This window comes from Micromys minutus, assembly GCF_963924665.1.
Source record: "Micromys minutus genome assembly, chromosome: 15".
Taxonomy (NCBI): domain Eukaryota; kingdom Metazoa; phylum Chordata; class Mammalia; order Rodentia; family Muridae; genus Micromys; species Micromys minutus.
In genome coordinates this window covers 52912377-52939490 of record NC_137984.1, presented here as the reverse complement: position 1 = coordinate 52939490, position 27114 = coordinate 52912377, and the positions used below count along the sequence as shown (strand labels likewise).

At 39.5% G+C, this 27114-nt stretch overlaps 1 protein-coding gene and 1 pseudogene across 8 annotated transcripts in view; both read right to left on the bottom strand.

Moving 5' to 3' along the window:
- The window catches only part of DCLK1 (doublecortin like kinase 1), a gene marked incomplete at both ends in the record, with an annotated part of 262378 nt that overhangs the window by 184395 nt on the left and 50869 nt on the right, over window positions 1-27114 (bottom strand). The window lies entirely within an intron of this gene.
- On the bottom strand, window positions 10904-12193 carry LOC308430081 (eukaryotic translation initiation factor 5-like; annotated as a pseudogene). The gene has a single exon. The product of its transcript is annotated as a eukaryotic translation initiation factor 5-like (transcript).

Here is a 27114-nt window from a genome sequence, read left to right as displayed (position 1 = left end):
GGGTTTTGGTTTGTTTGTTTTTGTTTTTTGTTTTTATATTTTCCTTTGTTTAACCAAGTGAAGCGAAACATATTTCTAAGCAAGTGTAATAAAATCAAGGTGAGGGAAACTTGATTTTCAAATTTTAGTTTGGTGTCATTCAACTTCAGCTGGAAGAGTTTTGGGGTTTGTTTGTTTTGGTAAAACTAGCAAGAAGTATCCATTAAAATAATGTGCTGGAGAAATAAAACTAGTATGAAACATGTTGTTTTTTTAAAGATATATTTATTTTATGCATGTGAGTACACTGTAGCTGTCTTCAGACACACCAGAAGGGGGCATTGGATTCTGTTACAGATGATTATGAGCCATCATGTGGTTGCTAGGAATTGAACTCAAGACCTCTGGAAGAGCAGTTGGTGCTCTTAACCACCGAGCCATCTCTTCAGCCCTTGAAACATGTTCTTAAGTATCTATCTACAATGAAGTACACACATATTCTTTTAGACTGAGTAATCCTGTAGAGTTCTGAACATCTTAAAGCACCGAGGCTATGCTCAGGCTTTTAGTTTGGATTAAAAAGCACTTGATGTGTGCACAGAGAAGATGGATTATGGTTCTGTGTTAGAATACAGAAGTCAGATGATACTTGTTGGAGGGATGACAATTTCAGAATACTAACCCTAGTAGGAAAGTACCATCTCATGGCTCATTTGCAAGTTCATGCATGCATATACATGAACAACCAACCTATTGTTTTAATTTCTGTGGGAAACTAACTGAAGAGATGCTAATCCTAAAAAAATCAAAGTAAGTGGGGTTCCTGAAGTAGGGAATATTTACTGTACCCCAAGGGCTGGCAGAAGCCCGTTAAGGTTGAACACTGCTTTGACCTTTGCTCCTTCACTTCTTACACTTCTGACCAGGACCAGTAATTTCTGGATCCTCATCTCAGCTGTTTGTTCACATGTAATAGAAGATCTGTCCTCATGTGATGCATTAGCTACTGAATGGACTTCTGATGCCAAGCAGATAACAATCAGCCTGGTGCTAGAGGAAACCTGGCTTAAAAATCTTGGACTCTAGGAGGAAAAATGACCTTGAAGCCTTTCACTTATCCCCAGATCTTCATGTGGAAAAAATCAAAATGACATCTCTGAGCGGGAGAGACAACTGAGCAGACAGTAGTGGTTGCTCTTCTGGAGGAGCCAGGCTCAGTTCTCAGCACCCACATGGCAGCTCCTAACCACCTGTAGCTCCAGACCCATGGGGTCTCATGCCCTCTCTGGCCCCCATGGGTACTGCACAGACAGTATACATACATACATACATATACATACAGACAGACATACATACATACATACATACATACAGGCAAAGCACTTACACACATCAACAAAAGAAAATTGTATTTCTGAATTGTTTTCTGTCTGTCCATTTAATTCATCCAACCTGACATTTGTAGGCTGAGGGTGGATCTCAATAGCTCATCTAGCACAAACAAGATCACATGGAGAGCCATATATGCTGGAAACCCACCTGCAACTGTTACCACCACCACCATTGCTCTGGTTTGGTCAAGACAAAACAACCCTCCAAAAGCACAGGAGAGAAAGCACAAGTGTAGCAGGCTGGAAACAGCATTAGTTCCCCGAGAACTGGAGATACAGACAGCTCTGAACTGCCTGGTGCAGGTGCTGGGAATCAAACCCTGGTCCTCTGGTGGAACACAATAAACAATGCTGGGACCATTGGACCATCTCACAAGCCCCTGTCAGAAAACTCGTTACTTTGTATGTTCTATAGGATTTTTAAAATGTACACCAACAATCAATACTTTTACTATTGATTTGTTGGCCTTATCTTTTTGTATAGGTTTGTATTAGTTTGTATTGTCAAAATCCTCTGAGTAGCTATATAATTTGTTTTCCTTTTTTCCCCATTTTATAAAAGTATCCTGAGCATGAATTCTAATCCCATAGCAAATGTCAACTATTTCCTTCTGATGAATTATTAGGAGTTAGATTGCACAAGCTGGACATTGTATGGCTCTTGACTTTGGAGTAAGGGTCAGAGAAATGGATGTTCAGGGTCCCATTGTTACACCAATGACTTGTTGAGTGACAGACTAGAACAATGCTTAGACACTCCTTCTAGAACATTGCTCCACAAAGGTAGAAAATTCACAGACTCCCAGGTCATTACACCCATCTCCACAGCCTAAACAGAACATGGCAAGAAGTAAAAGCTCAGGAAATCTGGAGACAAGAAAAAAATGGGAAATGAGAAAAAGACATACAAAAAAACCCCAACAAGTTTCCAGTGATCTTTGAGTGACCATGGACCAACCTCAGAGGAAAATAAAACACTCATTTGAAATCTGAAACACAAATGTCCCTGTGCTTTCTACAAGCCCAAATATTCCTTGTAAGTTGACACAAGCATAAATTTGAAATGCCTCAACTACACCCACCAGCATCTTGCTCAGCTGGCCAACTATGGGGCACCAGTTGTTCTCGTGGGGTCACTCCAGCTGCCCAGCCTGGTCAGATAGGAGAAGGCTGTGCTGTCCTGGATGCAGGAGGTGAGGACCAAACTCAAAACTCTAATCTCAGTTCCACACAGAGAGAGACTCACTTTTGCATACCAAACAATCAAAAATTCTTTAAGTGTCAGGATGTTGGGAGCTGTCTATAGGCTATTTATTTGCTTCTCAGTGCAGCTGCTTTTCTGCTTTATCGAATTTAATATTTACAACAGCTTTTTAAAGTATTGGAATCTTTACATATTGAACACAAGAATGGAATGGCAATTTTGAATAGCTAGCACAAAACTAATATGAAGAGACTGATAAACCCAATAGAACCTTGGCGAGACATAATGATATAGGGTTCATTCGATAGGAAAGCAGATATAAATTACAAAAGCCATATTTATGTAGAGACAAAATCAGATAACTATCCCATGCTCCAGAAAAGATGAACAAGGGGTTTGAGTGCAGGCTGGCTTATTTTTTTTAAGCAGAATATAATTTAAAGGGGCCAGTGAGAGCTTTTGGGAAGCATAGAGGATATTAGAGTTTCTCATCTCAATGCTGTGAAGAATGACAGACACAAATGCATGTCAGAGAGAAAAAACTTCACAGTCATTAGCACATGTTTTCCCTTTGTTCTAGATGGAGAGACTGAGAGTTTCAGAGATGCAAATTTTAATACATAATCTTTCATCATAAAAGAAACACTGCAGACTTCTACTGCCTTAAGTCAAGGCAGAAGCAAATAAAAACCTCTAAAGACAGGAGAAAATATTTAATGATAGATACTGGTACTTTGCAGGTATCTATGGAAATGTTGGGAGCCATACCCACCCCACATCAGCTAAGGGTAGCTGAACTGTCCATTTGTATGCCTAGACAGCAGGAATAGGACACACCCTCCATTCAAGTTTAGATGGGCCCAGTCACAAACTGATTCACACCTGCATTCCTATTGTTTTTACAGGCACAGTTTACAGACTCACCCCAGGGGGTGTCATTTCCACCAAGCAGCTAGGGAATTTGCATGCTGTTATATCTTAAGAGCTGGATTAGAGAGAGCCAGTTGGAGTAAAGCAGTATATTCTGGTAACATGAATAATTGTGTCTTTCTCTCAAATCCTCAGGACTTCACCAGATTCCGAATAGCTATTTGTTGTACAGGCACCCCAATGTCACAAAAGGATTAGGAAATGATGAGCCATGCTAATGGTGATGATGATGATGATGATGATGTCATGAAATGGCCTAGGTCAGAACCTGAGGGTCGTTGCAGAGAATAGCAAGGCATTACATCAACACCAGGATTCTCATTGGAAAACTGAATGGAAGGGATTGGGGGTTGCAGAGACACAAAGAAAAGGTTGGGGAAATCAAAGCCTTGCTCAAACAGAAACAGAGCCCCATAGTATAGTCCTAAATGCCTAAATCTAGTCCTGAGTAGGGAGAGAGACAGAAATGAGAAAGGAAGGGAGGGAGAGAAAAAGATGGAGGGAAGAAAGAAAGGAAGGAGGGAGGGAGGGAAGGAGGGAGGAGAAAAGGAATGGAGAGATAGTGAGAGAGGGAAGATGAGGAGGGAAGGAAGGGAGGAAAGAAAGGAATGGGAAAAGGGAGGGAGGATAAGGGAGAAAGAAGGGAGGATGGAAAAAGTAGGAATGGAGAAAGGGAAAGATGAAGAAAAAAACAAAGTTTCAGAGATTCCATGAAAGAAAGCTTTGGTTTAATCTGGGAGTTAAAACAAAGAAGAGACCCAATAGACACATTTATACATCAAACCATATAAAAGAAAATGCAGAATGACAGCACCACAGCATTACAGAGACACAGTGCCCCAGTATTATGAAGAGCTGAAGTTATGCCCAAAGCCCTCCAGTTAAACAGTCTTGGTCTGTTGTAAAAAACCTGAGTTGCAAAGTACCTTCTGTAAAAGGACACCCTGTATTGTCATACAAAATATTAAATTTTGTACATAAGCTTCCTCTTAATTTTATCATTTTTGCCATCAAATAACTGAAAAAAAATCTCTCTTAAGAGGAACATATTTTATCTACTCTTATAAATTTATCATTTAATTTTCTTACAAAGTCTCTGGCTCTAGTTTATAATTATTTCAACCTAAGAAATTAGGTTGAAATATTTTTCAAGTATTAAAATTCTCTTAATCATCATTTAGCCCTCTCAGAGCAACTCTGCCAAGTGCCTGCGATTCTCTGTCCCAGGACTGCTCAGTCAAGCAATGTTCATGAATCAGAACTTACACTTTTCTTTTATGTGCAGCCAGAGCCTAACAAGTTTGAGTTCAAACGTGCTAATTTACTGCTGTTATTTTTGTAAGTCTATAAATAAAGATTGTCCTCATGTGAAATTATTTATTGGCGACTATAGTTTTTAATAAGAAAAAGGGGAGCTATCAACAGTTTTTATAAATGTTTAAATACTCCATGTCTTAATTTCTCATCAAAATGTGTCATTCGCATTTGATATGATTTCTTAGAAATCATACACAGGCTAAGGGAACTTGTATGGATCTTCTTCTCCAAGTTCATTTTAATATTTAGAAATAGCTGCTGGTTTTTTTCCATATGGTCTTTAGTTGAATACACTTGCTTCCTCCAAAGATGCTGACAACAGTATGCTATACACCATCATGGAGTCAACTGCCCATTTCAGAAGCTCACACTTATCATAAATTGTATGTGGAATCTTTGTGTCTAATCAATATGTACATTTATTCTCATTTTGTTTCTTCTATGTACTTTCACCCACAATTAATGTCAAAGACAGTTTCTGAACTAATTTCTTATTGTCATTTTCTTACCATGTTAGTTAAGATGGCATTTATTTAGTTAGTTATTGGTACCTACACAATGATTCCTATGATCAGAATCCCGCTACTCTGTAGTCCCAGTATCTAAGCTCATGTCATTTAAAATAGAGCTATCAGTTTTTTGGTTTTGAGTTTTAAAGATATCTTAGCCAATATCATGTCAAGTTTTAAGTCTCTTTACTGAAAGGTACCCTTTTTAGTCTTAAATGTCAAACATGAAGAAATGCAACTGACAGATTAACAAATAATTATTTATTCTGAATCTCACCAAAAGTATTTTTTCAATTTTTTTGTTGCCATACAGCATATATGTACCACTAACATATATCTAACTACGTAACTAAACACAAGATGGAGTCACTTCTTTCCATGTGACATCTTTTCTTATATCTAAAACACTCAGGTGCCAAAACACTTGGCAGTTCCAAAGACTGTTAATTAAATTTCATCTATGAAGCAGGTTTTTATTATGCTAAGGATTTACTTCATATCTATTTTGTAACAACTCCCATATTCAGTGCTTCCAAATGCCATTGATGATATACAATAGCAATTACAAGGTTAATTGATATATTTAATATCTTGCTTTATGCTGCATAAAAAGTTATCTAATGCCCCTCATCATTTTTAGTTTCTAACAAATGCCTCAAGAATAATGTATAACTCCTAAAAGTTGACCATGTTCTCTGGGTCTTTGTTCTAAATAAACACATAGTGAAGAAATACTTCTAAGATATTTCCTTCATAAGTCCCAGGAAAAAAAGGACAGAGTGGTTAGAATAGATAACTTTAGGAATCTGAGACCCCATCAAAAAGTCGCACCAATCTGAGGAGCACTTGTAAAGAAACAGCTGACCTCAGATCCCCTCTGTGAGCTCTGCGGCATTTTCTTTGTCCTATTCCTGATCGTATCTTCCCTAGTCAGTGAAAATTACCAGAGGAAGAAAATGAAGAAGGTTCAGTGATCTATAAGATTGATATCAGCAAACAGAAACACATAAAGGGGGCAAAGAGAAAAGGTAGAATACTTGAGGAGACAATGGTTGCAGTTTTCCCTAAATGATAAACATTCTTTCATGCATATCTGAGAAGCATACAATGAAGCCCAAGGGAGATAATCACAAGAGTCACTATCTAGACACATTGTGGATAAATTATGAAGTATAAAAACAATAAGAAGAACACAATTCGCCACACATGGCAGACCCTAGTCAAATTATAAATCTGCCATGTAGAATAAAAATTACCATTGAACACAATGGGAACCAGAGGGAGTGATATACACTGAAGCTGCTGGACATTGCAACTCAACTCAACTCTTTAACACTTCAACTAAAAATTTTATATCCAACTCAACTATCTTTCAAATAAAACCAAAGGAGATATACAGAAAAATGGTTACCAGCAGTTATGTTCTAAAATACAGTATCAAGATTCTTTCACAATGAAATCAAAGTATCAGAATTTAACTCTGCTCCACATAAAGAAACTGAGAATGCTCACAGAGGTTACCAGGTACAAATATAAATATAGTATAAGTATATACTTTATTTGCAATGTTTTTCTTTCATCTGACTCATAATATAATAACATACAGCAATGATAATTGTATCAATTTATAAAAATATGTGTTATAATAATAGCATAAAATGGAGACATAAAAAAGTTACATTGAAATAATTTGAAGAGTTACAACTTGATATTAAGCTAGCATGATACTAAAACTGTTTTATTTTTTAAATAAGAATTGTAGTCCTCAAAGTGGTCATTATATTTGACCACTTTGTTTTGACCACCTGGATTTGTTTCCCACCACCTACATGGTGGCTCACAACCACCTGTAACTCCAATTCCAGGGGATCTAATACCCTCTGCTGCGATCCATGGGCACCAGACACATACATGCTCCACAGACATATACAGATAAACACTCAGTAAATGTACTAAACACTTTTTTAAAAAAGGCTGAGATTGATAGAAAGGTTAAAATATGATTCAACTCTATGCTATATGCAAGAGACACATTTTAGATTCAGAGATAAAAAGAACCACTAAGAACCAAAGAACCATATATTAATTCCATCAGATGTTGAGAGAGTCAATGGTAGTATAATGCACTCGGTTGAAGAGCATTTATGCTAAGGGTGGCAATGGGAGTTGGGGCAGACCGGGGCTGGGGAGGAACAGCTCAACTCAAGTGTAAGGCACTTAGATAGTTTTGGAAAAAAGAAACTGAGTTGAAGTATTTTGTGTTCTATTTTGACAACCAGCATTGTCTAATGTGTGTTTCGATAGAGCTCAGCTCAGCAGCAGCACAGGGAAGTGGGGGGAGAGGTATGGATTGGACTGTAAGTAGCTAGAACTGTAGCTTTTTAAAAATCAATGTAGAATAGACTAGCCTTCCACTTGGCTGGGAGGAGAACACAGAAAGGGACAATGAATCAGGCATTCTCTCTCTGTTTCTGTCTCTGTGTGTCTCTGTCTCTGTCTCTGTCTGTCTCTCTCGCTGTGTCTCTCTTTCTCTCTCTCTCCCCCCTCCCTCCCTCCCTCTCTCTTATTAACTCACACCAATTCCCTTTGGTAGTTTAGCTAACTATGTTCATTAAGGACACTTGTGCCCCACATATACTGGCATCATATACATGGTTATAATGAAGTCTCGTAGATAACCTACAGGCTTTTCTGTTATTCAAATATGCATATAACCATGAATAGTGAAGAACCATGTCAAAAATATGGGATCCAAATGTATAAAGATCTTTGCAAAGATTTTTATCACTGATAACATAAAACCAACTTATGGCCTGCCTAGTTTTGTTTTTCCAACTGGACACAAATTAGAGGCATCTGAGAGGAGGTAATGTCCGTGAGAAAATGCTTCCATTAGACTGGTCTGTAGGCAAGGTTGTGGGCATTTTCTTAATTGGTGATTGATATAAGAAATAATTGCAGTGGAAGGGCCCAGCTCTCTGGGTGTAGTGCCACCCCTGGACAGGTGGTCCTAGGGAGTTTAAGAAAACAAACTGAGCATGCCAGGAAGAACAAGCCAGTAAGCAGAACTCCTCCATGGTCTCTGCCTCCATCTCTGCCACCAAGTCCTAGGCTTGGCTTTCCTCAGTGATGGACTGGCAATAGTAAACCAAACAAACCCCTTTCTTCCTAAGTGGCTTTTGTGTTTTCTCACAGCAGCAGAAAACCCAAGACACAACCTGATTCATAGATAATTGTCACAGGTTTGAGACAAATAAGTTCTTTCTATTTATATACCATTATATATAAGTAGTAATGGCAAAAATCTAGTCGAACTTTGGATGGTCCACACTAAATCTAAGACATCAGCCTTCAGCCAAAAGCAAGTCATCATCTCTGCGCCATGGAAATGCTTTTTTGAATATCTCTTAGGGTAGATTTAATAAATAGTTCTTCAAGAGTCTAAGCTTTTGTCTGCTGTGTTAAAGCTTCAAGGGCTTCAAAATTTCCATTTCATAATGAGGTTACACATTCCTGGACAGCATTTCTGCACTGCCTGGGGTGTGTCTTTTCTTTTCCATGAACTGGCTTCATTGGCCATGTAATTGCCTCAAATTCAATTTGAGCAGCCATATCTTTTGCCAGTGGCTTCTCAGGAAGGGAGATAAAACAGTCAACGATTAGAAATGATGTCCCGTATTATAGCAATTTAATATAGTGTTAGAGTGAAACATTAGCTTTTTCTGACAGTCCAGAAGAAGCCATATTGACAAGGAGGTGCCCTATTCTAGGGATCTAACTCTACAGATTAAAATTAATGAAAAGATACTAACATTTTAAATTTTGATTTCTAATTTCACATTGAAGATGCAGCTCAAGTAACGAGGGCAATTTCCAAGGCTTTGAGCTGTTCTCACATAGTGAGATTCTTGTGGCAGCATATTCTCTAACCTGCGATGCACCCTAAAATGCCACCTCTCCACAAAAGCTCTTTTCCTACCACAGTCATCTTGTGTTTTCTCTACTTTCTAAAGTCACTTTATTTCAAATATGAACTTTAGCCTGGAAATGGCTATTGTTATTATTGATTTTATTTATTTGTATCTTTAAGTGTTGCCCTCCCTCCTTCCCTGTCCCCCCCCACAGAATTCTTCCCCCATTCCCCTCCCCTTTCCTCTGAGAGAGTGTGCCTCCCATATTTCCCCACCCTGGGGCATCAAGTCCCTACAGGATTAGGTGCCTCCTCTTCTACTGAGGACTCTGCTACATATGTGTTGGGGCTTTGGACCAGCCCATGTATGATCTTTGGTTGGTGGCTTGGCAGCAACTTCTTCTTGTGCTACATCCATGTTTTTAAAGTAACAGTCCTGTGAAGACATTTATATGAGTCTTGTCTTTAATCTAAAGATGCTCTTGTTTTGGAATAATGCCCTCTTGAAATTCAACACTCAAGACCCATATGATGACCTCATTTTAATTTTGGAATCGCACTCTGGGTGGGAAGTCAGAGGACCTTCCTGCTTATCTAATTCTATGTCACTGTTTGCCTCTAAGCTGTTTTGTTTTGTTTTAAAGTTAAGCTATCCAAGAGTGATAATTTCTACTTTGTATTTTCACTGGGTAATGGGAAGATTGAAATCTCATGCTATAAGAAGCTTCAGGGTCTGGCATAAAGAGGTTAGTCATTAGATTCAAGCAATTTAAGATGTTTATACTTAATCAGTGTAACCCTGGCCAAGTGATCTAACTGTATTGAACAGTGAGTTATCGAATCTACTGAAAGAGATTGTTGTAAGAATTTAGAAAGACAAAGTGCCAGCTAGAGTCAGTTACGGAGTTGGCACTCAATAAATGTTAGTACCATTGAAAACCACAAGTCCTCATCAGATACAAAGCATGTTGCCTATTTCCCAAAATAATATGAGCTTAATGAATAAATGAGTCATTGGCTGTCCTGTAGATGGTTGCGAGACACCATATCAAGGACAGGAAGTCAAAAGAGTGTGAGGTCACTGATGTAGGACTGGTCTTCAGTGAACCAGCAGGTTTGTTCAAAGCTAACTTGAAATCCTTTCATTGAAGTCACTAATACAAAAAGAAGGAAAGAAAGAAAGAAAGAAAGAAAGAACGAAAGAAGGAAAGAAAGAAACCCTGAGATGAACTAATCATTAAACAAATGGATCACAGGTCTAAAGAGGCATGGTTTTATTATTATAATCAAAAAGAATTTGTAAAAAGTAAGAAGGTTTTTTTTTTTTTGTAATGCAGAGTCCCCCCCTCAGAGGAAAGACCAAACTCAAATCTTGATTTTTTTTCTTTTGTAACTGTATAAATGTGATCCAAATGTGTCCACCACTAGTTTTTCCAAAAGAAACATCTATAACTAAGCAAACTACAACTGCTCACTGATATGCATGGACTTCCCAGATGTCTCATTGGGCTTAACTATAGACCACTTGCAGTAATAGCTTTTTAGTATCAAGTGTAGCATGATGTTAGGCCACTTTAGCTCTTGCACATACATGTTGCACTTCTGACTGGTAATGGAGAAAGCTTGCAGCATTACACTGTAAAGCTAACTTGCATCCATCCTTTTAAATGGCGTCAATATCAATGTCATCATCCTTGTTGTCAGACTTCACAGTTTCAACTTTTGGTACGCTGGCAATCTTTGAATATACCACCTCAGTATTTTCATCTTCATCATCTTCTTCACCAGCAGAAGACTCCTCCTCTGCTTCCTTCAGCCATTTAATAAATGGCTCTGCTTTGACACGAATCTCTTTGGCAAGTTCTTTTGAGACATATTTCTTAGAGGCCTTTTCTGACCAGCTGATAATGACCTCTTCTTCTAAAAGGTCTGCATCATACATCTCCTTCAAGATATGTGGAATCTTAGAGATCAGCCGAGCTTGATGCATTGTTACCACACCATGAAGAAGGTGACACTGGGCCTTTTTGTTGTTATGACAAAATCTTAGAAAATGGCACCTGTAATTCTTGATTTGCTCTCTTATCTTTTCATCAAAGAGAACTTCTGTCAAAACAAGAGGACCCATGGCTTTTACATCCAGCCTTTCTCCCTCAGCCACAATTTCTTTATCAAATGAATCAGTAATGCCCTCTTCTTCCTTTTTCTTAAAATCAAACAGGTTGTTAGCACGTTCTTCTACAGTTCTTTCCAAATCATCGCTAAGTGTCAGGCCCTTTGCATGGTCACTGATTTTCTCCATTCTGCGCCTTTGAGCTTCCACAGGTGTGTCCTCCCCCAATCACCATCTTCCTCTTCTTCACAGCATGTGGAGGACTAACTTCATTTGGTGTTAAAGGTGGTGGTGTCTCACTGGTGGATACAGAGTGTTTTCCTTGTCCTTGCCCTTCCTATTCTTTTTTTTTTTTTCCCTTTTCTTTATTTCCTGTACCAATGTCACTATTCTCAGGTGGGTTTTTGAGAATGAATGTCCAGAGTTTCTGATGTGTGTCAAGCATGCCTCAGTACCCACAGGCTTTACAAGAACTATGTATTGTTTGCTTCTTTGGATCGACATGCAGATCTGTTTCAGGATTCTCACACCCAGGACAGAGAACAATTTTTTTTTTTTTTAATGAATCCATCCAACATGTCTTGCAGCTTATTTGCCTCATGAGATCCATTGACAATATAACGGTCATTCTTACATCAAACTGGGTCTGTGCTCCCAGCTTACAACCAAAATATTTGGTGGGATACGTTGGAGGTGGATTAAGCACCTTTGCAAAGTCAACCACGTTGACTATAACTGTCTTGATTCCATTTCCTCTGCCCTTAACTTTAGCAATCAAACGGGGGGCATCTTGTAGCGATAGAACTGGTCTGACACGCAGCGGTTGATATTGACAGACATTTTGGCATATTAGTGACTTTATCAATAAGATGAACAGATCTTTGCAACTTTTTGGTATCTTCTGTCTGGAGAAGGGATGACATAACGACATAAGAGTTCTCGGTCTCTGAAATGAAAGAATTTTCGCCACTGAGGCTGTAAGCTTCTTGCTTGTATGCTATGTTTTCCCAATACAGGTACCAATGGCTGCGCAACAGCTCGTTTTCATCAAATAAAGACATAAACCCAACGCGGCTCGCCCGGGACTGGGAGGAAGAGGCGCTGGAAACCGGGTCCAGAGCGGCGGGGCTGGGGGCGAGCGAGGCAGTGGGAGGGACTGTCCCAGCGTCCACACCAGCAGCGCCGGGTGGAGGGGTAGGAGCGCTGGGCAGGGACATAGGCCACAGCCCCCCGCGGACTCAACACAGAGTTTTCAAGTACATTATCAGATAAATGAGATTCTGAGTTTGGCATAATGATGGATAAATCTGTGTATACAGTTTCCATACATCTTTTATTAAAATATAACAGATGTGCCTTTTCATTTCCCAGATGTCCTTCCAATAGAAACTTGGAAGCGTTCATTCCACGCAGCAATGTGTAGACCTCGTGTATAGATTTGGATTTTACAGTGCAGGAGAGCATGCTACTCTCACGTTTGAAACAGTTTAAGCAATGGCATCGATCACATGTATGCGTGAACAAAGGAACAACATAAAGAAGTTCACTAAGTTCCATCCGGGCGAGCATGCTGGCAAGCTAGCTCACCATGGAAGGAAATCAAAGCTCTTGTTTGGTAACTGCCAAGGTACAAATCCTCCCATGGTGCTTGATACCAGGCAAACAACAGGCTCACAGACATTTTTATGTATATGACATGAAGCAAGAAGCAGCTTCCAACATGAGCTGCTTCTTTCCGTTTGAGAGAAAGGAGCAAATGAAAGATGGTGGAGCACAAGAAAGGACCACTTAGGAAAGCAAAAAGGCTTAGGTGGGTTGGGGGCAGGGGGCAGAGGGGAACAGTTGTCCAGGCAACCCACAGCTATCTAGCTAACAGACCACTGTGGATTCCTCCATTGTGGAAACCATCCTCTGGGACCAAAAAATGCTGGCCAAATGTCTAGGACAACACAAAGCCCCGCCATTCCCAACGGCCCGCTCCTGTCTCCTGACTTCAGCTGCTGTGCTTCTCTACCTTTAGTGACTTCCCTAGAGAATGCACAAGACCTGCTGTGAAGCGCCACAGCTTTGGAGTGACCACTCTAACTGGACAGTTCACTGAGATGAAGCAGAATGGCTGTTCTAATTGTGCAGACTTTGAGTTGGGTTCCTTTGGGTGTGTTTTTTTATTAGAAATTTATTTATAATAATGTTGTAATTAAAATAGTTTTATTTTAGGTGTCTGGGTGGTTGAGCATGTATATGCCATATGTATGCAGTTCCCATGAAGGCCAGAAAAGAGCTATGGATCCCCTGGGGCTGGAGCTACAGGCAGTTTGAGATGCTCATCATGGATGCTGAGAATAAAACAATAGTTCTCTGGGAGAACAGTAAGTACCCTCCATCTCTGTAACCCCAAAGTTACCTGTTCAATAGTAAACCCATTGCCTATTCATTGGGTGCTATTCTTTTTGTCTACAGAAAAGGAAAGGAAGGCAAAACAAAGGTGAGTGTCCAAGCTCATATAGCGAGGGAGAAGAAGATTTGAGACCTCATTCCAAAGCCAATGGTCTCCATCACTCTTTTTGAGACATGATCATTGTGCGCAGAATATCTACTGTTTTACGATTCTCATCACCATAATGTGTGGCCAGTGAGGCTATTTCACATGACCAAGCAGTCATCGTGAAAGGCACCAACTTGCAAAGAGCCACCAACACATACAGCTGTCTTTGTCATGGAAAATGGGTTTTATTCATTCACTTTACTTTAAAAGTGACTTTTAGAAGTGATATAAATATCTCATTTTGGGTAAGGAGCAACTACAGAATGGATTTAGAAAATCCAAGTTTCAAAAGCTTATGAAACTTTAAAAAAAAGCTCCAGAAATAGCTCTTGGCCACAGTACCTTTCTGAAGCATGAAGCTATGCCCCCTTGTCAGGTCTTCCTAACCAAATCTGTGAAAAACCAAAGGACATTTTTTTTTTAGGATTTCTTCTGCCAGGAGAGATACACTGAGCTGCAGTGTGACTGTGGCTGTGATGTCCTCATCTTCTACAGGCAGCAGCTGGCCCATGGTATAAAAAGCAAATTGGAGAATAAAATTCACACTCCTGAAAATGTGTGAAGACCTGATTTTTTTTCTCTTCAGCATCCCTTTCCTCTGAACCCAAACAAAGGAGGCAAACACAAATGTTGTAAGAAGTCCTTTTCAGTTTGAAATGCTGTCAATTTTCTTTGTAAAATATTGTGTTTCTGGCAATGAGTTGTGAGGGCTCGCATGTGTGCATATACACACATCACACGAACACATACACAGCCCTTCTATGTTACAGGACTAAGCTACAGGATAATGAAAACTCTGTGCATTGGCTAAGCATAAAGAGGTAAGTCTAGTGACATCATAGTTCTGAAGTCAGTGTGTATATAATGCATATGTTACTTAGCATGTATATAAAATTAAGATGACTCTACTTTGTAGAAGACATTAATATAACATAAATAACCTTTCTTGACATTAATATGTCAATTAGACTAAGGCAAAAGAAGTGAATTTTATAAACTCAGACACCTCTTGATGCAAGGTTCTTTAGAATTACATTCAATATCATTAAGACTCTCAGGAAAGTTAAAAATAGCCACTTTCTAAAATAATTTTCTAAGTCAAATTTCCTCAAGGGTCTTTCTTTCTTTTTAAACATTTTAGAATCTTTAAGAGTAGCACTTATAATATGGATATCTATTGTTTAATATTTTTCAATCAACTACTTTTTCAAAAGGATCTCTATTTATAGAAGATTTGGATTTACAGAAAATTACAGGACACTTGGGACAGACTTCTTCTGTACTCCTATTAATTGTGTCCCCTATTATATTTTATAGTTATTAGATACTGTATTTGTAGTTTGTATTTGAATGAAACAATGTTTCTCTGCAATTTTCCCCTCATCTTTATTAAAGTAGAGCTGGCAAATAATAAATGAATATGAATATGGTAGGCACTGTGATATCTTGGTGCCTACAACCATTATATGCATTGTGAATTGATGGTCAATCAAAACAATTAGCATATTCATTACTCCAACTACCTATTTTTCCTGCCGGTGGCAATTTTCAAGGAACCATGCTTTCTTTATATAGTCCATGTCCTCCTACTAAGGGATGATACCGATCTTGGTGGACTGAGTCCTTCTGCAATAATCACCAATGAAGAAAACATCCCCATAGACATGCTCAAAGACAAGACTGATGGAGGCGATTCCTCAGTTGAACTTCTCTTGGATTACTGCGGTTGTGTCCAGTTGACAAAAACTAACTGGCATACTTACTTGGACCAACAGATCCTCACCACTCACTCAAATTTTCCCAAACCCACCACTGTACTGTTAATGAATTCAGCTTCTTAGAATTCATGCATATGTCAAAAAACACAGTTATTGTCTCCTAGTACCTGGCTTACATCACTTTACGTAATACTTTCTTGGTAATCTAAATTGTCACCAAGAGCAAGATTTGTTTATTGCTAAAGGTGCAATAATTTTCATTTTTAAATCCATTTATTTGTTGATAGGCAGCAGGTTAATTCTGAACCTTGGAAGTTGTCACTGTCATAATGGAAATGCATATAGCTATCTCTTTGACATACTGATTTTATTTCCTATGCATAAATGTATATGTATGTGTATATGTATCTGTGCCCTAGGAGAAGTGTTTGATACAGTTGGCACCTCTATTCTGTTTTATAATAGCCATTTTAAATTAAATTCCCTCTCAGCTGTGGACAAGGTTCTCTCCCTCCACAGCTCTCTAATACGCATCCTTGTTTGATAACTTCCATTCTCACAGGGGCAAGATGTATGTTGCTGAGGATTTATTTGCATTTCCCTGATAAGTCATGGCACTGAACAGATTTTCTTACACCCCTTGGCCACTTGTGTGTTTTCTTGAGAGAAAAGTCTGTTCAGGCACTATGTCCAGTTTTTAAATCAGCTTATTTTTATTGTAGAGTTTCTTATTTATTTTATTTATTAACCTTTAATTACAGTGATTATTTGCAAATATGTTTTTCCTTTTTAGATTATCTCCTAACTTTGTTATAGCATGAACATTTTTGGTGTCTAGCAACTCAAAATTGATTAATGACTTAGACTTAACTCCAAAATCTGTAGAAATGCTAGAAGAAAACAAAGAACAATAAACAAATCTTGATGTGTCATGACCAGTTAAAACCCATCCTTCATTCACATTTTCTTAACCTTTGTCTGGATTCTAAGTTTAGTGTAGTCTGTTAGGTTCTTTTTAGGTGTATAGCTCAGACATTGTTTCTTTGTTTTTTTGGTTGTTTTGTTTGAAGCTCAGTTCAGATATTTGTGGAGTGGCCTTCCACTGGTGTGTTTGCCTAATGTCTTCTTCATAATCCACAGTGTTATAAGTCTTGGGGGAGGAGGACTGAAGGGTGTATGGGTGTAGGGGCACACTCATAATCCTAATCCAGGAAGTGCACACTGTGGGGAGAGCTCACCATCACGGTAACTTACCTCTGCTCACGCCAACCTTGCCCATGTGCAAGGGTAACGTTTTCCAGCCTTCTCAGGGTACAGGAGATGTCTCTTTTTGTCCTATCACATTCTCTCAGAGAAACGCACAGTGTGCAGCCCATGCTTAAATGGTGAGGAGTTGTGCTCTACCTCAAAGACAGATCTGTAAGAAGCCTGCAGGATTCTTCTGCTTGAAGGGCCACTGTCTCTTGTCTCTTCCTCATCTGTTTACTAGTCATAGACTCAGGGGTAATTATTACATTCTTTGGGTCATGATCCAAGATCACCAGACTTAATGTGTTTCTCAGTGTCTTTCAACGTATCCATGACAGCTACTTCAGGAGATACCTGTGTCCTTTGAAATATTTCGTGATGTGGGTTTATTGGTTTATTTCCTTTTTATTTCTGTCTGGCTGTTTACTGTACAACGTGACAATATTGTTTAGGCTCATGTGGTTCATTTCTTGCCTCGTGTCCAGAACCAATTGCTCTTCTAATGACACCTCCATCCCTGCTCTGCTTTCATTCATGGATGATATTTAAAAAATAGGATCAAGGCATCAGACACATTGTTGGTAATGTGTCACAGTATTTATGCCTTTTCAACTGATAGAGAAAATATATGTATGTTTACTAACCTATGCATTTGCTCACATCTATAAATATTTCTGTACATGCCATCTGTGCCCACTCAGAACTATATGTGAGTTTATACCAGTGCCTTTAATTTTAAGTTAAACCATTTGGATCATGTTATCTGTAAAATTTCACCCTGGCATCGAGAAACCTGCTGCCTGAATTTACTTATTTTTCAGGATCCTTAGACACCCGCAGTAGCATCCTGATATTTCACCTACATCCCAAGGGTAAATAATTTATCCTCTGTAGGCCATGATTATATACCGTTCCTTTTGTCTTCATCTTATTGACTTTGGTAGCATTAAGTCCCTTCACCAGTTCCTAAAGTTTGTGTCATAGTGAGATCTCTTATACAGTGAGATTGTACCTTAAGATGAAACAGAAACCAGCATATTAATCTATCTCATTTCATCTCAGGTGCCAGAATATTTAAAATGCAATTTCATTTCCCCCAGATTCTAAAGTACTTTCAGCTCCAAGCTTAATTAACTTAGATAATCAAATAGTTTATTTACGATGTGTATAAAGGCACTCATATAAATGCACATGTGAGCCATCCCTGCCCATTATCCATTCATGTAATCAAATCTTACAGAAATGTAATGCTGTAATATTTCATATTGCACTTTCTGATAAGATATTCTATTACTTAGTGAACAGGAACTAGAAAGAATATAAGAATATACATTAGCTGACCAGAGGTGACTCTGCCTCTAAGGCTTTGGGTTATTTCTCCTCTTCTCTTTTCCACATTTTAACAAAAACTCAAGGGAAATCCTGCCTTGGGTACTCCCTCTTCTACCGTTGTTGGATCAGTTCTAACCGGGGTCTGGGCAGGTAAGTGCTGAGAAGAGGGTGTGGAGCCAGGCCTTGCTTCTGTGGCTTAGAACTTTGAACTGCAAAGGGACAGCAGCATGCAGGAGGAAGTCACTTGGCACCTCGCCCAGTTTTCTGTACTGACTGAAGATGAGTATCCCAAGGCAGTCACAAATGTCAAGCACAGCTTTAGTCCCAGCGCCCAGGAGGCAGAGGCAGGTAATCTCTGAGTTCAAGGACAGACAGGTCTAAATAGTGAGTTCTCCTCTTAAATAAACTACAGGCAGCACAGAAGCTAGAATGGCCATTATCAGGGCTGAGGGAAGGGCAGGATTGGGAAGATATGTTAACTGGTACAAAATTTTAATTAGAGAAGTAATGTGCCGTATGTCATAGTGATTGTAATTAATTGTGTATTATATACCTACAATTGCTTAGATAATAGGTTTTAGACTTGCCAATAAAAAATGGAAAAATGATTGGAGAGATGGTTCAAAGTATGAGCACCTACTGCTCTTCCAGAAGACTTGAGTTTGGTTCCCTGCACCCACACAAGGCTCACAACTGCCTGTAACTCTAGTTCCAGGGCATCTGACACTCTCTTGTGTCCTCCAAGAACACTGTACCCAGGTAGTGTACGAACAGACATGTGCACAAACAAACCACTCATTAGCATAAAATAAACAAACCTAAAATGTTTTCTAATGAAATTAGTCAACTCAACTAAATTATCAATAGTGGCTCAAACATATCATAGCCTTTATATATCAAAATGACATGGTGATTATTACAACATTATATCATTTTTATTCTGCCAAAAGTGGTCTGTGGAAGCCTGCCTGGAGCCAACTGATGCTTAGAACTGTATATGGGTTAAAATTGGAAACTATAATCCAAATGGAAGCATTTCTAATCAGTTCTTAATATTGATTTAAACTTTAACTTAAGCAGGGAAAAAACTGTACATAAACACTAATGCACTTTTATTTTATGTTAATTAGGAAATCAGTAACTAATATCTTAATGTGTTCTTCAACACAGTATTCTTTTGCCTTACACAGAGTCACTCTGTTCATACTGCATTTGGCAACCTGATAGTAAATAGATTTATGTTTCAGTGTTCTGATTTTGAAATCAGATTGATTGATGAAGATGGTATTATATTCTCACTCTCGTGTTTTCCTTACAGTAGGAAAATTCTGAGCCTGTAGGAACCAGCTAGCAACTGTCCCTTAGCTCAGTCACAATTTCCAGGGAAATCCACTTTCGTAAGCCAAGGTTGTAGCTTCAATTTAGTGATCTGTAAGCACAAGGCACTAAAGCACCCCTGAGTTGAGAAGTAAGAGGCTCTGCTATCAGCTTTACCATATGAGTAGTGTGCTCCAGGGAAAGCCAGTCTGTCTGAGATGCTCAAACTTCCTCAGAGCATTCAAGAAGCTAACTGTGTTCTCAAGACTCCATGAGCCCAGGTCTCAGAATATATGAGCACACTCCAGAGTCCTCAGGACTTGAAATCTCTGGAGCTTCCTCAGAACAAGAGCTGGCTTGGTGGAGCTTTGTGGGCTTGTGAGTATGTGGCGGGAGGGAGCATCTGGGAATAGATTCATGAATATTTTCCTAGGTAGCTTGAACCCTACCTTCTTGTGTTTCTGGGTCCTCCCTTTGAATTAAATCTCATTGCTTTTATCATTTCCCATCTTACCCACCCCCATCCAGATTTGTTAAGACAACACCCAGCCTGAGAAAATGAAATGCAACTCTGCAAGAGAGGAGGGCTTTGTGGTTTTGGATGCTGAGGATGCTGATGAAAAGCTGCTGGGCTATGGAATGGCCCATATCTCATTGTTCCAAGTAAGGGCAGCAGCTCCAGAAATGCGATTCCCATACTTTCCTGGAGGTGGATCTGGGAGGGTGGGGTGGGAGTGGGGTGGACTGGGAGGAGAGGAGGGACGAGAAACTGCAGTAGGGATGTAATATTTGAAAGAATAGAAAAGAAAGAAAGAACAGATAATGAAATAAAGCAACAGGAACATTTTCTGATTATTTCTATGAACCAGTCCATCCATCCCCAAATGCTATTGACCCCAAAGGGTAGAATCCAGTCTGAAAACATCCAGCATACCTCTTACACTGGAAACATGCAGACATTTACATGAATCCATTAAAATATTACTTTCCAAGCCTTTGCCAATCTTTTTTTAAAAGTCTTCACATCTTCCAGACCAGCTAGTTGCTTTCTCAGGTGTCTTGACAGGCTCTTTTCCAATTGTTAATTTTAACAATTTAAATAAATTGTATGCCCCCTACTTTAATTACCTATCACCTCTTTTTTTTTAAAAAAAGAGTTATTTATTTATTTTTTGTATACAAGTACACTGTCGCTCTCTTTGGACACATCAGAAGAGGGCATCAAATTGTTCTATGGATCGTTGTGAGCCACCGTGTGGTTACTGGGAATTGAACTCAGGACCTCTGGAAGAGCAGTCAATGTTCTTAACCAGTGAGCCATCTCTCCAGCCTCCCTTCACACTTTTATAAAGCTTTTGTGTGCTGTATTTCACCACTAAAATGTCTCATCTTTTAAAAGTCTCATTCAAAAGGCCAAAACCTGCTATATTATTCAAATTTGTAATGTATTTATCTTTCAAATCACATTGGTGATTTTCAATTGTACCTTAAGACCACATGTTAGTTCTTATCATCAAGATATTTACCCACAGTGACATACATGGCATGAGGCAGCACACAGGCGGTATCAGGAAGGGAAGCCTTTAGGGATGGCCCCTCCCTCAAGGACTCTGGACTCCACCTCCTCTTTCCTGATAAGGGTTGCTGAGGGAAGTGCCCCCTTAGGATTTAAATTGCCACATAAAATTTGAGGTATCTGGGCTTGGTTGAGGGCAATACTACCTCCCCCTGGCTAAATAAATAAATAAATAAAATCTAAGTTCTATATTGGATCCTGGTTGGACCATTCCAAGCAACCCCAAACACTCTAATCTCTCATTTCTTCTTTTAAAAAGTTAATCTCTGTCAATCACTTGGTCAAGAGTGGACCTTCCATTCTTTCCAGAAAATTTGCTTCTCCTAAAGGCATGCAGGGAGATGTGTCTTCCCTCCTCTGAAGTCCCTCCCTCAGTGCTTGCAGGGCCTCTGTTGTATAGAAGTTGGGCATGGGGTTGGGGGGCTGCCCACTTCAGAAAAGCTAAAGAATAACTTTTCTCTTTTACCCTTTTGGATACTGCTGAAAGCCCAGATGTGCTTTCCTGGACTCTGAGCTTTTCTACTGGCTCTCCAAAGAGCGGTTTCCTTCTTCTTCTTTGGAGCTGCTTGTCAAACTCCATTTCTAAACCTGCATGTGTCCTATACCCGAACAGAAAAAGGCATGGCTTTCTGTCTCCTCCATCCCCCCTCCTTCGAGTATCTGCCAATATTTACAGCTCATCTACCCTGTTGTTTTTCTCTCAAATTTTAATAAAAAAAATCTTTCATTAATAAGAGTAAGAACCAAAAGAGTGAACCCCACTTGATCCAATAATATTTGACACTCAAGATGAGGTCTCCAATTTTCCCCAGTAACAATGATAAATTAAAAAATTCTAATAAGTTCTGCTTGAAGTCATTAAATAAAAGCATACCTATCAGCTCATAAATAACCAAAGACTAGCTTTGGGGTGAAAAGAAGCCCACTTAATATCCACTGTTGAGTTTCATTGTGGGAAAACTAATAAACCCATGACCGATTTAACAACTGATTGCAAATGTGCAAGCCAATTCAAGGAAGCAAGTGGACTGTAAGCTCAGCAGTGGCTCTGTTAAAGCACAGCTAAAATACATTTTATGACCACGTTAACACCAATGCCATCATTAGGTACTTTAGGTTCTTCAGCAATTCAGCTTAAATAATCAGCACTAGCTAACAAATGAGGAAAAATTAATATTTCTTAATCAGCTTGAAATATTTCAAGGTACAAAATGCTGAGGAAAACAAAGATGAGTTGAATAACAGGTACATCACCCAGTGGAAATCTTACAGCTTGCGGTTTACTAATCTGATGGTAACTCCCCTGAGTCTGAGAGGAAATTGCACTCGGCAGTAAAAGTCTGGGAACACTGGCTTTAATCTGAACCTTGTGTCTAAAGCATCGAACACTGGGCAAGGCTGGAAGGTGACAAAGTCACAATTTGGTTGAACCCTTTATGAGTCCCAATGCCAATTCTCATATCCTGCCACAGCATCTACCACTGGGCAATCCTTAATTGGGAGGATTAGGCCCTATTGTTTCATTTCTGTTTTGAATGTGATTTCCATTATAGCCAAGGATTAAGCTAAATCCTTCTTCTATGAAGCTCTTGAGTTTTTCCCACAAAAGATGGGATTTGCACTGGTGCACACCATCTCAACCCCTGTTCCCTGTGATTACTGCGAGTCACTTCATTTCGCTACTTAAAGTCTTCTAGTGGCCAGGAATTACGTCAGGCACTGAGGAGTCAGAGAGCCAGAAGAGCTCTGTGACTTCCTCTCCCAGAGCCTAGAACAGTTCAGAGCCAGTCAGAGGGAAGTGCCAGAAGGCTCTATAAAAGAACATAAAAAGTTAAATCTGGCTTTGGGAGCTCTGTGACTTCCCAGTCAAGTCATCTGGGATGATGAAGGCTTAAGCAGTAACCGTGGATGATGCTAAAAGCGAGATGGCAAACAGGAGATATGCTTAACGGAGATACACATGTTTTCTTTCACATACTTTATTATGAAATAAATAAGGTATTTAAGAATTTTTAAAATAAAAAAGTTTGTGTGGAGCACATTGAAATCACCCTAACATTCTCTCTTCAACCACCAATACTCTGGCTCATGTCTGCTTGATCATTAAAGATTTCATCTCTGCCATCTTGTCATAAAGGTGTTTAGAGGGTCTTCAGTACTTTTCTATAGGATGAGAAGCATCAGCAATTCCTCAGTTCTAAACCTCTCCAGCCATCTCATAACAACCTTCCCGCTTACCCACACTCACACAGTGAAATAGCAACGAATCATTTGCTAATGACCTGGAAATCCTTTTTTCCCCTTTAAGAACACAGCTCTGTTTGTTTTTGCTGCATTTGTCAGTGTATAGCGTTAACACAGCCTTCAGGCATTCAGCTTTTCTTCCCAAATTGCCTGTGTGATCTGCTTTGTGGAAAAGCATTAGATTTTTTTTTAAACCCTCTTTTCATTTCTGTTCACTCATTCATTAAACTTCATCCAACACATGGTGGTTTGCCATGATTTTATCAGAATAAGCACTGGCTTTATGGTAGTGAAAAACCAAAGCCGGGAGCAGACAGCAAAGGGCTGCTTAGCATAGTCCGTCTGTCTTAAAGCAGCTTCAGAATGTCCATAGTTCCCTATAGAGACAACCATCTAAGTGAGGTGCTTACTGGTTAGTGACAATTATTTAAAAACCTTAAAAAAATCAATAAATTTGGACTAGAGATATGCTCAGCAGTTAAGAGCACCAGCTGCTCTTGCAGAGCATCTGGGGGGACCCTCAGCACCCATAGGGCAATTACAGAAGGTAAAATACATATCTGAGGCCCTCCTCTGGCTGTCTCAGCCACCAGACACACACAGTGCACTTAGACACACGCAGACAAAATACTCATACCACACATGCACACGTACACACACACACATACACATGCATGCATATACACACATACATACACACACACATAAACAAGCATGCATATACACACACACACACATGCATATACACATACATACACACACGCACATACACCCAATCCTAATAAGAAACAACCAAATAAACCAAAAAATAAACAAACAAAAAGAATGCATTTGTTCATAAAGAGACCCAAAGGTATATTGTCCCCTGGGATGAAAGGTGGCTCTTCTCTGGATGTGGGAGAGCTTTCCCCAGGCATTTTCCCCTGGAGTCTGCATTTCACAGCTCCTTGCTGGCACTCACACTGCTTCTCTGGGGAATCTGGAGCTGGCTGCCCTTCAGGCACTATCTGCATTCACACAAATCAGTTGTGTTCTCCTTTGTCAGCTAAAGTATCTCTCCCTCATTCCCTAACTATTGAGATCAGTTGTTTCTTCCAAAGTTGGTTAGAGAACGCATTTCAGTTGCCAAAATGCATAGCTAAGTAAACATCAGAGGAATCCTGTAGTACAGGGTGTCTGGTCTCCTCATCTACAGTGACGTGCAATACACTTTTAACAAGGGCCACTGCATCACAGGAGCTGAGTGAGGCACCAAGCAGCTGCTGAAATAGCAGGTAGGCTCGGGTCTCAGAAAGCCTGGGGTCTGCTGAGGGGAGACAGCCATAGCTAGAGTGAAAACTGGACAGAACTCTCAGCACAGATGAACAGTATGACACAATGAAGTTTTAGCAGACGGCAAAAGCCCTTTCCACGTTCCAGACCTGAAACTAGCCGTGGAAAGAGCAAAATACAAGATTAATACACAGAGAGAATGAGTAATTACTCAAGAGCTGTGTGCCAGGGGATATCTGAAAGCCTGAGTTTATTAGTAGACTGTGGTCTATTAGCAACCAGCTTTTACTTTTAAAGTCTTAATTGAAAAGACAGGTTAGAGGTAGCTGGAGATGACAGACAGACAGACAGACAGGACAGAATAGGATGGAACAAGACAGATAGCTTAAATTATTAGTAAATAGAAGATAGGTAGACAGACAGACAGACAGACAGACAATATACATACATACATGCATGTGTACATACATATCACAGGATAATTACGGCAAAAGGACAGTGATGCTGGAAAAGATTAGGGTTCTGTTTTAGACATAGAAAGGTCTCCCTGATAAGAAAAGTCTTTAAACTCTGCTCTTAAGCAAGTGAGTAATCAGGATATACAGAGATATATCTGTGGGGAGAGATGGCAGTTGAAGTTAAGCTTAGGACTCACCTGGAAGATCTTGGAGTAAGATGCAGACAGGTAGACTTCAAGCAAGAAAGCTACAGAGTACACACTTAACCAGGCAGTGCTAAAGCTCTTGTAGTAGAGGGTAAAAATAACTTAAAGATTATAATAATAGAAACGTAGAGCTGAGTGACATCTGACACTTCCATCATGTTAACTGCCTGTCTATTAAAACATCAATTTTCTTCACTGATGAGGATGTTTACAGCTAACCATTGGACTAAACCTGGGGACTCCCATGAAAGTGCTATGGAAAGGACTGAAGGAGCTGAAAGACTTTGCAACCTCATGGGAACAAAAACATTATCAACCAACCAAACCCTCCAGAGCTACCAGGGACTAAAACATGCCTCCAATTGCATATGCAGCAGAGGACAGCATTGTCTGGCATCAATGGGAGGAGAGGCCTTTGGTCCACTGAAGGCTCATTTTCCAAGTATAGGGGAATGTGAAGCTGCTGAGATGGGGGAGGGTAGTTGGAAGAGGGAGCACCTTCATGGAAGCAAGGGGAGGGAGAGAGATAATGGAAATGGAGGAAGGGGGATAACATTTGAAATGTAAATACAGATAATAACCAATAAAAATAAAAGAATTATTTCTATAATGGGATTTCAATATCAATTTCCATGCAGCATATATGTGATAGATAACCTTTTCTGTGACTAAATTCCATCTTATAAGTGTAATAAATGCCTATTAATTAATAGTTCATTTGACCATTCCGTATCTACTCTATATCAGGTTACTTGATTATAACTAGCTAGGATGACTGTCTGCCCTTTTTATACAACATTTCTCATTTTCCATGAGATAATGACTAGAAGAATACTTGCTCCTATTGTATATGCCTTATGATTAGAAAATCAATCATTCAATCCTCCTTGAGTAAATAATTCATATGAACCCTAGACATGGTATACATTGTATTTATCTGACCAATATGTGTTGATTTGCATGTCAGTATGGTATATGTGCAATGTGGTGCACATGTGTGTGTAGTGTGTGGTGTGTGTGGGGGGGAGTGGTGTTTATGTGTGTGTGTGTGTGTGTGTATAATGGTGTGTGTCTGGAGTCTTGTGTTTGTGTGTATGTGTGTGTGGAGTGTGGAGTGTGGAGTGGTGTGTGTGTGTATGTGTGTGTGGAGGGTGGAGTGGTATATGTGTGTGTGTGTGTGTGTGTGTGTGTGTGTGTGTGTGTCTGTGTGTGTAATGGCATAGATTTTCAAAACCTCCACAGTAAAGTTTTTACTAAAAGAATATCTCCATCAGTAAAATAGCCAACAAATGACTACTAATGTGATACTTAATTCATACCTTGTTAGAATATAGATTTCAGGGGCTGGAGAGAGGGCTCAGTGGTTAAAGCATTTGTTAGTCTTGTAGAGGATCTAAGTTCACCTTCCAACACTCACAGAACGTCTCACAACTGTACATAGCTCTGGTTTCAGAGGATCTGAGGCCTTATTCTGATCTCTGCAGGCACCAGGCATTCATGCACGCATACACACACACACACACACACACACACACACACACACACACACACACAAAGGCAAAATACTCATACACATAGCATAAGATAAATAAATAAATTAAATCATATCATTAATTTCAAGAAAATTGGTAATCTAATCTAGTGAAGATAAGATGCCAATCAAAGTACTATGTCCTTGTAGCCACATCAAGGATACAGAGAAGAAATATATGGAGGATTTGTCCTATAATCTCAACTCCAGCACTGAATCAGCAAGATCTGCAGCGGTGGCCCTCAGTCAACACCAGAGAGTAGTCATTGCCTGCTGGATACAACAACTCATTAGGAATGCCTTACGTCTACCCA